The sequence below is a fragment of the Onychomys torridus genome, unplaced genomic scaffold, assembly GCF_903995425.1.
Source record: "Onychomys torridus unplaced genomic scaffold, mOncTor1.1, whole genome shotgun sequence".
NCBI lineage: Eukaryota > Metazoa > Chordata > Mammalia > Rodentia > Cricetidae > Onychomys > Onychomys torridus.
The window spans coordinates 16,590-25,927 of NW_023413668.1; the positions used below are offsets into that span (position 1 = coordinate 16,590).

General features: G+C 49.1%; 1 pseudogene; it reads right to left on the minus strand.

The window, feature by feature from the left end:
• Positions 1–974: 974 nt before the first annotated feature.
• Positions 975–2,338, minus strand: LOC118576407 (annotated as a pseudogene).
• Positions 2,339–9,338: the final 7,000 nt, after the last annotated feature.

Consider the following 9,338-nt stretch of genomic DNA (forward strand, 5'->3'; position numbering starts at 1 on the left):
AACTGTGCCTTGAGCTGTGAGCTAAAATAAAAGCTTCTCCTTTAAGTTGCTTTTGTCAGAGAATTCTGCCCTGGAAACTGGAAAAGAAATGACAGTGGCCAAGGGGAGAATCTGAGAGGTGAAGAGAGTGGAAGTCAATAGTATTGGGGAGATGAGAAATGGGAGCTGAGGTCATAGCAGACCGGTCTCTGTGAAGAGGAGAAAAGAACCCAGACTGTAAGGACTCAAACCCTTGGTCACTAGAAAGGTTTGAGAGAGAAAGAGGAGCCAGGGTGTTGTGTGACAAAACTCTTCCTAAGAAGATGTAAGAACATGTCTTCTCACCCCAGATAGGGAGCCCACAACAGACCAAGGATAACATCAAAGTCCTACTTGGTGAACCAGTGAGTTTTATTGGGGTGACTTACAGGAGTGTGGGTGAGGGGCTACTTACAGTAGCAGAAATGACACAGAGACAGTTGCATCACCAAATTCCATCCAAGCAGGAGTGACAGCTCATAAAAGCTGGGAACCTGGAGCACACTGCATAGCCTGAAGGCAGCTCAACAGGTTGGAGAGTGTACTCTCCAAGTGATTCTGGTCTAAACCTCTTCCAGGCAACTCAGCTGGTTTCTGTTTCTTCCAGACAGCTGGTCTTGTCTGAGTCTTCTTTGCAGCCCAGCTTCCTTCTATCTGCCTGGGACACAAAAGCACTACTTACCACCCACACACACAGTGGGGATCACACTGGACATGGCTCTAGTGGCCTCTCTCAGTATCCAGGATTCCAGCTCCTGCCAACACCTGTTCCTCTCCCCAACTAGATTTCCTTGTCTCTCTTTCATTTTTTTTTAATTTTTTTTTAAAAAAAAATTTCACCACCACATAGGCTCTGGAGCCTTCCTGCTTTTATTACCCAAACATCCCTAACTACACTTAGCTTCAAGACAACTAGATAGACAAAGGCTGCTCATAATGGACGAGGACGTGGTAAGGCTGGCACCACGGAATTGGGGTCACTCAGACCTACTTACACATGCCAATAGGGAGAAAGGTCCACAGCAGGTCCAGTGTGATTTGGCTGGCTCCATCCTAGCCAGTCCCTTGCATTGCTTCTGCTAGAGGAGTCAGGATGGCTGGTGTGACTAGAAAGTCCTGTATGTGAGGAACTCTTTCATCTTCTTTGGGATCGGCAGTGCTAGGACTTGGTATGTTGTCAGGAAACTTTGCAGTGCTTTCCTGGATAAATGTTTCAGTGAATACAGGACGCAGGGAGCAGTCCAGAACTGGACATGGCCATCTCTCATCCCTGTGGCTATAATTCCACTGTGTGGGAAGAATGTGCAGCAGAGACCATTGGTCATAGGAGCAAAGGCAACCGGAGCCTTCAGTTCCAGAGCCCAGATCCTGAGGAGCCTGTCATCTGCCACTGTAGCAAGGTACAGCCTTCAGGAGAGAAGCACACAAACTGCACTGAGCTCATGTGGACATCACTGTCATCCATGGCAGGTTCCAGCTGGGTGTGATGAAGTGACCTCAGCCTCTCCCCGGTGAAGGGGTACCACATAATCATGCTGGTGTCTTAAGAAGCTGTGACGAGCAAGGCAGAGTCAGGAGAGAAGTCACAGGAGAAAACACTGCTCTGGTGGCCTTCTAGCTTCCGGATGAGTGTGTAGGACCACATGCTCCACAGAAAGATTGACTTCTCACCAGCAGCAGAGCACAGCATGCTGCAGTCGGGGGAGATGGAACAGCAGTAAACCCACTGCAGGTGGCCAAATAACACCTGGATCTGCTTACCTTGTTTGTTCAGGTCCCAGATTCGAAGAGTCTTATCCCAGGATGCAGAAACCAAAATCAAACTTCCACTGTGTGTGAAGCTCAGATCTCTCATGACATCTTGGTGGCCAGAAAGATTCAGAAGCAGGAGCCCTGTCTGCACCTCCCAAATCTTGATCTGTCCATCATTGAGACCCGTGGCCAGGATCAGGCAAGAGGCATCTGGCACCTGGGGATGGTGGTGTGCCCAGAGTTTCCTGCTGGGTGCAGAGGGCCATGGGCAGAAGGCCAGCCCCCACACAATCTGACCACAGTCTAGTGTCTTCTCCTTCAGGCTGCCTCGTCCTTTTGAATGATTTTTGCTGCTTAGGCTTTTGGCTTCACATCCTTTAGGGATGAGCTGCTCTTCCAATGCCCAGGGGACCAGCTTGACCACGCAGTGTCCTTGAGACCAGGCGAACCAGGAACCATCTGGAAAATAGGCCACACTCCAGGTCTCACAGCTTGACTTCCAGTCAAACTGATGGGGACACCTGGGCTTGAGCTCAGCCAACAGCAGCGGTTCCTCTCCTACCTCCATGAGGAAGCGCGCCCGCGCCAGGTGGCAGAGGACATGCGCCAGCGCCAGGTGGCAGCGGGTGCCTCAGCCCCTAGGGCTACAGGCCTTCATTATGCGCCCACACCCCCCGCCACGCCACCGGCCGCCCCCTCCTGAAGAGGCTATCAGCTGCATCCTCTCAAATGGCGGCCAGCAGGGGCAGGGCAGGGTCCCAAGTGCACAAGGGAACCAACGATAAGCTGTGGGGTCTTCGGGTGGGTCGGGAAAACGGGGCCGGGTGAATGCTGAGATGAAAGGGGCAGGGCCAGGGGGAACGTGGGGCCCAGGGAACACTGGGCTAAGGGGGAATGCTGAACTAGGGGAACACAGGCTGAGGGGAACGTGGGGTCGAAGGAACCCTGGATGCAGGGCTGGGCATGTCATGGGACCAGGAGAACTCTGAGTTGCAGGGCTGTGGGAAAGGCTGAGTTGGGCGGACGTGGGGCCTGGAGAACGCTGAGTTGGGGAGGGATGCTGGGCCAGGGGAACGCTGAGTTGGGCGGGGCTGGGGGGATCATTGAGCTGAGGGGGCACAGGGTCAGGGGATGTGAGGGTGGGGAATGCTAAGACTGAAGGGACACCAGCCTTTGGGAACAAGAAGCTTAGAGGATGCTGGCCAGGGGAATACCAGGCTAAGGGGACTCAAGGCTGAGGGGACATGAAGCCGGAAGGGAACTCAGGAATGCGGAAAAGGCACATCTTCACATTGCACAAAAATATTATTCCACAACACTTCCCCAGAGGAGCAAAAATTGCCCAAAGTGACAGCAGCTTCCCCAACCTGGGGATGCTTTCTAGAATATTATTCCCAATGATCTTCTCACATCCAATAGACAAATCTCCTTTCTACACTTTGGCTGTGCATATACAAACCAGTTTGGGAGTGTGGGTGGCATACTGATTAAAGCCCTGACAACCTGAGTTTGATTCCCCAGGCCCCACATGATGGAAGAAGGGAAGTGAATCTCATGCACTCTGGTTGACACACCAACATACAAAACAACTTAAATTGTAACATTTTTTTTAAAAAAATTGTGATGTTTAGCCTGGTGAGTAGTGGTGCATGCCTCAACACTCAGAAAGCAGAGACATGCAGATCTCTGTGAGGTGGAGACTTCCCTGGTCTACATAGCCAGGTAAAGTCATCCAGATCTGCACAGTGAGTCCAAGTCTCAAAAATCAAACAAACAAAACCCACCAATTCCATGACCACTGCACCAGCTGTCTGCCTCTCAGGCTGTCCATCTCTGCCCCCACCAGACCACCCTCCTTGCTTCCTGGTCCTTGCTCTCACTGTACCACCCTGGCATGTCTCCAAGACAGCCCTACCCACTCTGCCCCCATTCCCCAGGAGACACTCCTCATCCATTTGGGAGATGCTTTCCAGGGCTCCCTCTGTGTCCTCACCCCCTGGACTGCCCTGGCTATGGCTATCCTTAATATACCCAGGAGAGGCTACTGGCCAAGGCTGGTATTGCCTTGTCTACTTCCTGGATGTCAGGCTGAGCATCTCCCAGGCTTCCCAAGAGAGCAGGTGCCCTGAATTGGTCTGAGGATTCTCCATGGAATGTGTGACAGTGAACATCTGGTGACCTGTAGCTGCTGACACCAAAACCTCACACCACAGCCAGAGCCTGCCAGAGCTTGCCCCTGACCCAAAGAACCATGCTAAAAGGACTATAAGGATTTTTCCATCTTCAGTGTAGGGAATTCATGACACAGTAACAGCAGAACACCCCTGGAGAACAGTGGTGTCTCCCTGGCCCATGGTCATCATGCAGGGTGGAGATTCTGTGAGGACCTCAGACCCATGTTATGCTATAAGACCTGGCAATCTCCTGTCCTCACCCCTGGAGCCTGGGACAATAGGGTGGAATGTCATAGTTTGTAGAAGAAATGGGGGTATTATGAGAAATCTACAGAGTCTACAGAAATTTATTAGGGAGGAAGACTTACTCCAGTACAAGAGAGTAGGGTCCTGGAAGGCCGAAGTACAGTCCCACACTGTTCTTCTGCCTGAATCCATCCCAGCATTCAAACCCACAATGAAGAGAAGAGGAGCAGTGTGGTCTCAGGTCTTAAGGGTAGCCCCATGGGACCATGACCCAAGGGCAGGTACATCAAGGCCATAGGTAGGTAGGACATTATCTGCTACATCTCTAGGGGCGGTGATTCAAGGTCATAGATAGAACATATATCAACTACAGGGAGGTCTCACATGACCTCATAAGTGTCAACTCTGTCTGGTGCAATGTTTGCTTTACCACACACCTATGTAGTCCCTGAGAATGGGTCTGATGGTGGAAGTGCAGTCTGGTCATCCCAACATTCAAGATGTAATGTTAGCAATAGCAAGAAGTGGATGCTAGGCCATGCTACATAGCAAGAACCTGTACATAATTATTTCAATTTTGATAAATACACAGATAAACTCTTACCAACTTGTTAAAGGCACCCTTTAGTGCCATAAAAAAGTTCATATTCTGCTGGGCAGTGGTAGTGGTGGTGCATGCCTTTAATTCCAATACTCATGAGGCAGAGTTGGGCAGATCTCTGAGTTCCAGGCCAGCCTGGATTACATCATGAATTACAGGACAGCCAAGGCTACAGAAAGGGAAAAACCATTCATATTGAGGGACTAGACAGAAGGCTAAATGGTTAAGTACATTGACTGGTCTAACAGAGGACACAGGTTCAGTTACCAGCACCTACATGGAGGCTCACACCCATTTAACTCCAGTTCCAGGGGATCCAACTCCCTCTTCTGATCTCATCGACGCCAAGCAAACATGAGGTCGACATGCAGGCTGTGTGTGTGTGTGTGTGTGTGTGTGTGTGTGTGTGTGTGTGTGTGTGTGTGTGTTCATAGTGGACCAGAAACATGGCTTGTCAGGTAAAAGTGTTCATCACCGAGGCTGGTGACTTAAGTTCATTGTCCTCAGGATACACATGGTAGAATCAGAGATCCAACTGACTCCCACAAGTCCTTGGACCTCCACACTCATACTGGGTCACACACACCCCACACCCAGAACAATGTAAAACTAATTTAAAATTTCAAGGCCATCTTGGACTACATACTGAGTTCTAGTCCAGCCTAATATATGTATGGACACATATGTCCAACATTCACCATCAGCTCTCTTCAGAGTTCTCCCAAATTGTAGACAAGCCCCCAACTCTTCATTGTTGAGCCCAGGGTACAAGTCCCCCAAGCAAGACCATCACAGAGCTAATATCCAATGCAAGCACACAGAGGTTTTTAAAAACAAAACAAGCAAGCTTAGCCCACCAGCCAACATCCGACACAGCAGGTGGAGGAGGACAGACCTGAACACTCACTTTAAGGGATTTATATAGGAAAAGTTTACATGTAGCTTGGGATTGCGAGGGGGGTAGAGGTGAGGGAGTACTTTGAAGTTACTGGTTGAACTACAAGCATGAGATTACTCATGGCTAACAGGATTCATGGTATCTACAGAGACATAAGTTTTTACTCCCTATGCCCTGCTTTTGTTTAACTCAGGATATATACATTCAGATTTATTGTTCCATTTCTCCTCTCCTCTGAGTTCAACTTCTGGTCAGTTGAGCCCATTATTCCCTATATCTTGTTTTGCCAAGTCCAGGATACATAGATTTATTGTCCTAGCCTTACAAGTTCAATTTTTGGTCACTTCTGAAATTGCTGGTCAGCAAATACCTTTAGAGGATGGGAGGGGGAAGCATCTCTCAAGATGGCTACTGGTATCCTTTCCCTCATTAGCTGGTATCCACTGTCTGTTGCCAAATATTCCTTTACATTGTATGAAGAAGTGTTGCTGTGATTGGTTTAATAAAGAGTTGAATAGCCAGTAGCTAGGCTAGTAGAGGTTAGGTGGGACTTCTGGGGTCAGAGAGGGAAGAAGAAATGTGGGGTTACCAGCCAGATTCAGAGAAAGTATCATGAGCAGTATGGAAAGACTAGGTAACTAGACTTGCAACAGAACATAGATTAATATAAATGGGTTAATTTAAGTTATAAGAGCTAGTGGGACAAGCCTAACCTTAGGCCAAGCTTTCATAATTAATAATAAGTCTCAGTATCCTTATTTGGGAGCTGGCAGTATATAGAAAGACTTGCTACAACTGTCCTACTGTTAGTAGCTCCTTATCAATAACCTTGGTGTCTCTAGGACCTCATTTATATGAAATCCCTCCCACTAACTCTGTCTGTGACAGGCTTAGTTCAGTCAACATGAAGGTGATGGATGTGCCTGAATGCTCTTTCATTTTTACATCTGGAACATGGGACCATCCTCTACCCAACTTATCATGAGGGTTCTATAGGCATCCTTCCAGTATGCCTTCCAAGTCACAAAGCTATTCCTGTTGGTAGACACCTTTTCTTGCCATCTGCTCCTTCACAACCCCCACCCCAGCCACAAGCATCATGGTCCAGACATCTTCCTGTGTATGTGGCTCTGGTCTCAACTCCAGACACAGAAGACTTGAATGTAAATGGGTCACAGTTTGAACACATAATTACCAACCTCCTTGCCCTGGCTAACCCAAGAAGCCTGGATTCCTTACATACCTCTGGATGCCTATTCCAGGCCTTGGTTTCTCCTTTCAGTGAAGAGACTAACCCGAGGGACTACTCATTCACATCCTGCTAGATTAGGGTTGTGAGGCATGAAAAGACCATGTTGGCCTCTTCTCCATCCATCTCAAATTGGTTTTATGTTTCCAGACTTTGGGCATCTCATGCTGGGTTCTGCTGCTCCCAGAAATGAGTACATCGTTTGAGGCTAGCCCTGCCCCCAAGGACAGGATGGAGGAAGGGTCCCTGCAGACAGAATTTTTTTTTATGTTGTCGAGCATGTAACCTGGGGTGTTTAGCATGTGATGTGGCCCTGAGCTACATCTCCTCAGAGTTGTGTGTACTTGCCTCTCTGAACCTCAGTTTCTTCTTTTTTTCCTTCCTCTTCTCCATACCCCTTTTCAGAAAGCTTTGTGTGTGTGCATGTGCAGAAAACATCTATGCCATGTCTTACTCTAGCAATCTCCACCTTATTTTTAAGACAGGATCTCTCTCTGACCCTGGAGCTCACTGATGGTGTATGTGCACAGACCAGTGAACCCCAGAACCCAACCCAGCCTAGAAATTGCAAACTATCTGCCTTGGCCTCCAAATGTTTGGGATGACAGGCATACCCACTACTATATCTCAACAGTGGGTCTCCACTGAGCAGAGCCTGTGAAAACTCCCCAGAGTGTTTAGGACACCAAGGCCGCTCACAGGCCCCCAGCAGAGGCCTGGTCACCTCCCTCATAATTATACCTGGAGGTTTAAGGACCAGTGACCAGTATCTCCAAGGGTCCATTGGCCTTACCTTACATCAGGTACTCAGTGTCACTTCTTAGGAAGGGCACAGACCCATCAGAAATCCCCAGATGAACCTATACTCACAGGGAGGTCTTATTTATGTACCTCACTTTACTCCATGCCAGGCAAGGAGCTGGGAGAAGGGAGGCATCCATATGGCAGGGTGGCTCCCCCAAGAGGAATTGGGGTATGCTGGTAAGCAACAAGTGTTAATGTGGCCTTCATAAGATTTTGTTACAATAAACAATTACTTATTTATGTCTTTATTTAATTGAGACAGGTTCTCACTAAGTAACCTCAGATGTCCTTGAATGCACTATGCAGATCATCTGTCTTTGAACTCACAGAGATCAGCCTACTTGTGCTTCTTGGAGTGCTAGGATTAAATTCTTGAATCTCCATTCATAGCCTTGTGTGTGTGTGTGTGTGTGTGTGTGTGTGTGTGTGTGTGTGTGTGCCTGTGCACATACACAGATGCCAACGTACACATATAGAAGACAGATGACAACTTGTAGGAGTTCATTCTGTCTTCCACCATGTGGGTCCTGCACAATGAACTCAGACCATCAGGGTTGGTGGTGAGCACCTTCATCTTGCTGGCACTTGCTGGCCGAGTCTGACAGAGCTAGGAAACCCTGGGATGGACTATTGTCCTACCAAACACAAAGAAAAAGTAGTGGGATGCTTCAGGAAGGGCTAAGAGCTCCATGTGGAGGTGATGTGAAGGAGAGCTGGACCCTCATCCAAATGAGTTATGTAACTAGCCAGCAGGAAACAGCTACTGGGTCCACAGATGTTTCATGTGCTGGGAGGTGTGGGGGCACTAGGGGTAGGTGTAGGGCTAAAGTGCAGGACCGTCTCTTCTCCATCTTTGTCACAGTTCTTGGGGAGGCATCTTGGAGAGACAGAGAGACATGGACAGGATACTCAGACTTCCTGAGCACACACAGAGACCTCTCATGGGTACCAGGGTAAGCAAAGAGAAACCAGTGGGACTGTGGGGGTGGGAGCTCTGGTAGAGGTATAGTCTTCTCTTTGGAAAAGCTCCAGCAGCCAGGGGTGGGGCTGTCAGGGCAGGAAACCCCAGGCTGCAGCCCAGAATGGAGCCTAACCCTGGCAGCATGTGCTGGCTATGGTTGTGTCCATTGGTGCTGGGGCAGAGGGCAACCAGACCCCCAGTGTCTGTGATGATGGATGAAGTATGGGGGTAAGGCATGGTGTGTAACTCTGTTCCTTGAAGGGGTGGATCAGAAATGGAGCTACAGCTGGGCAGGCTTCCAGCCTTAGGTACATAAGCACTGATATTTTGGGGCTGGGCTATATCATTCCTGGGTGCTGGAGTTGGGACACGGAGGCACCCACAGTGCTAGAGACTCAAAAGGTTACCCTCCCTTTGTCTTGTGTCCCCATAGCAGGGCAGGCATTTGTTGACTGGTGACCTCTCTCTCCCATAAAGGCACTCTAGGTCCCACAGCTGGACTCAAAGAGTCAAAGCCCCAGCACAGCTTCATCCCTAGGGACTTCTGGGCATGTTCTGACAGTGACTGGACCTTTGGGGAAGGCCTATTGACTGCCTGCCCAGTGGACACAGCTGCCCTCTATGGCCATGTGTTG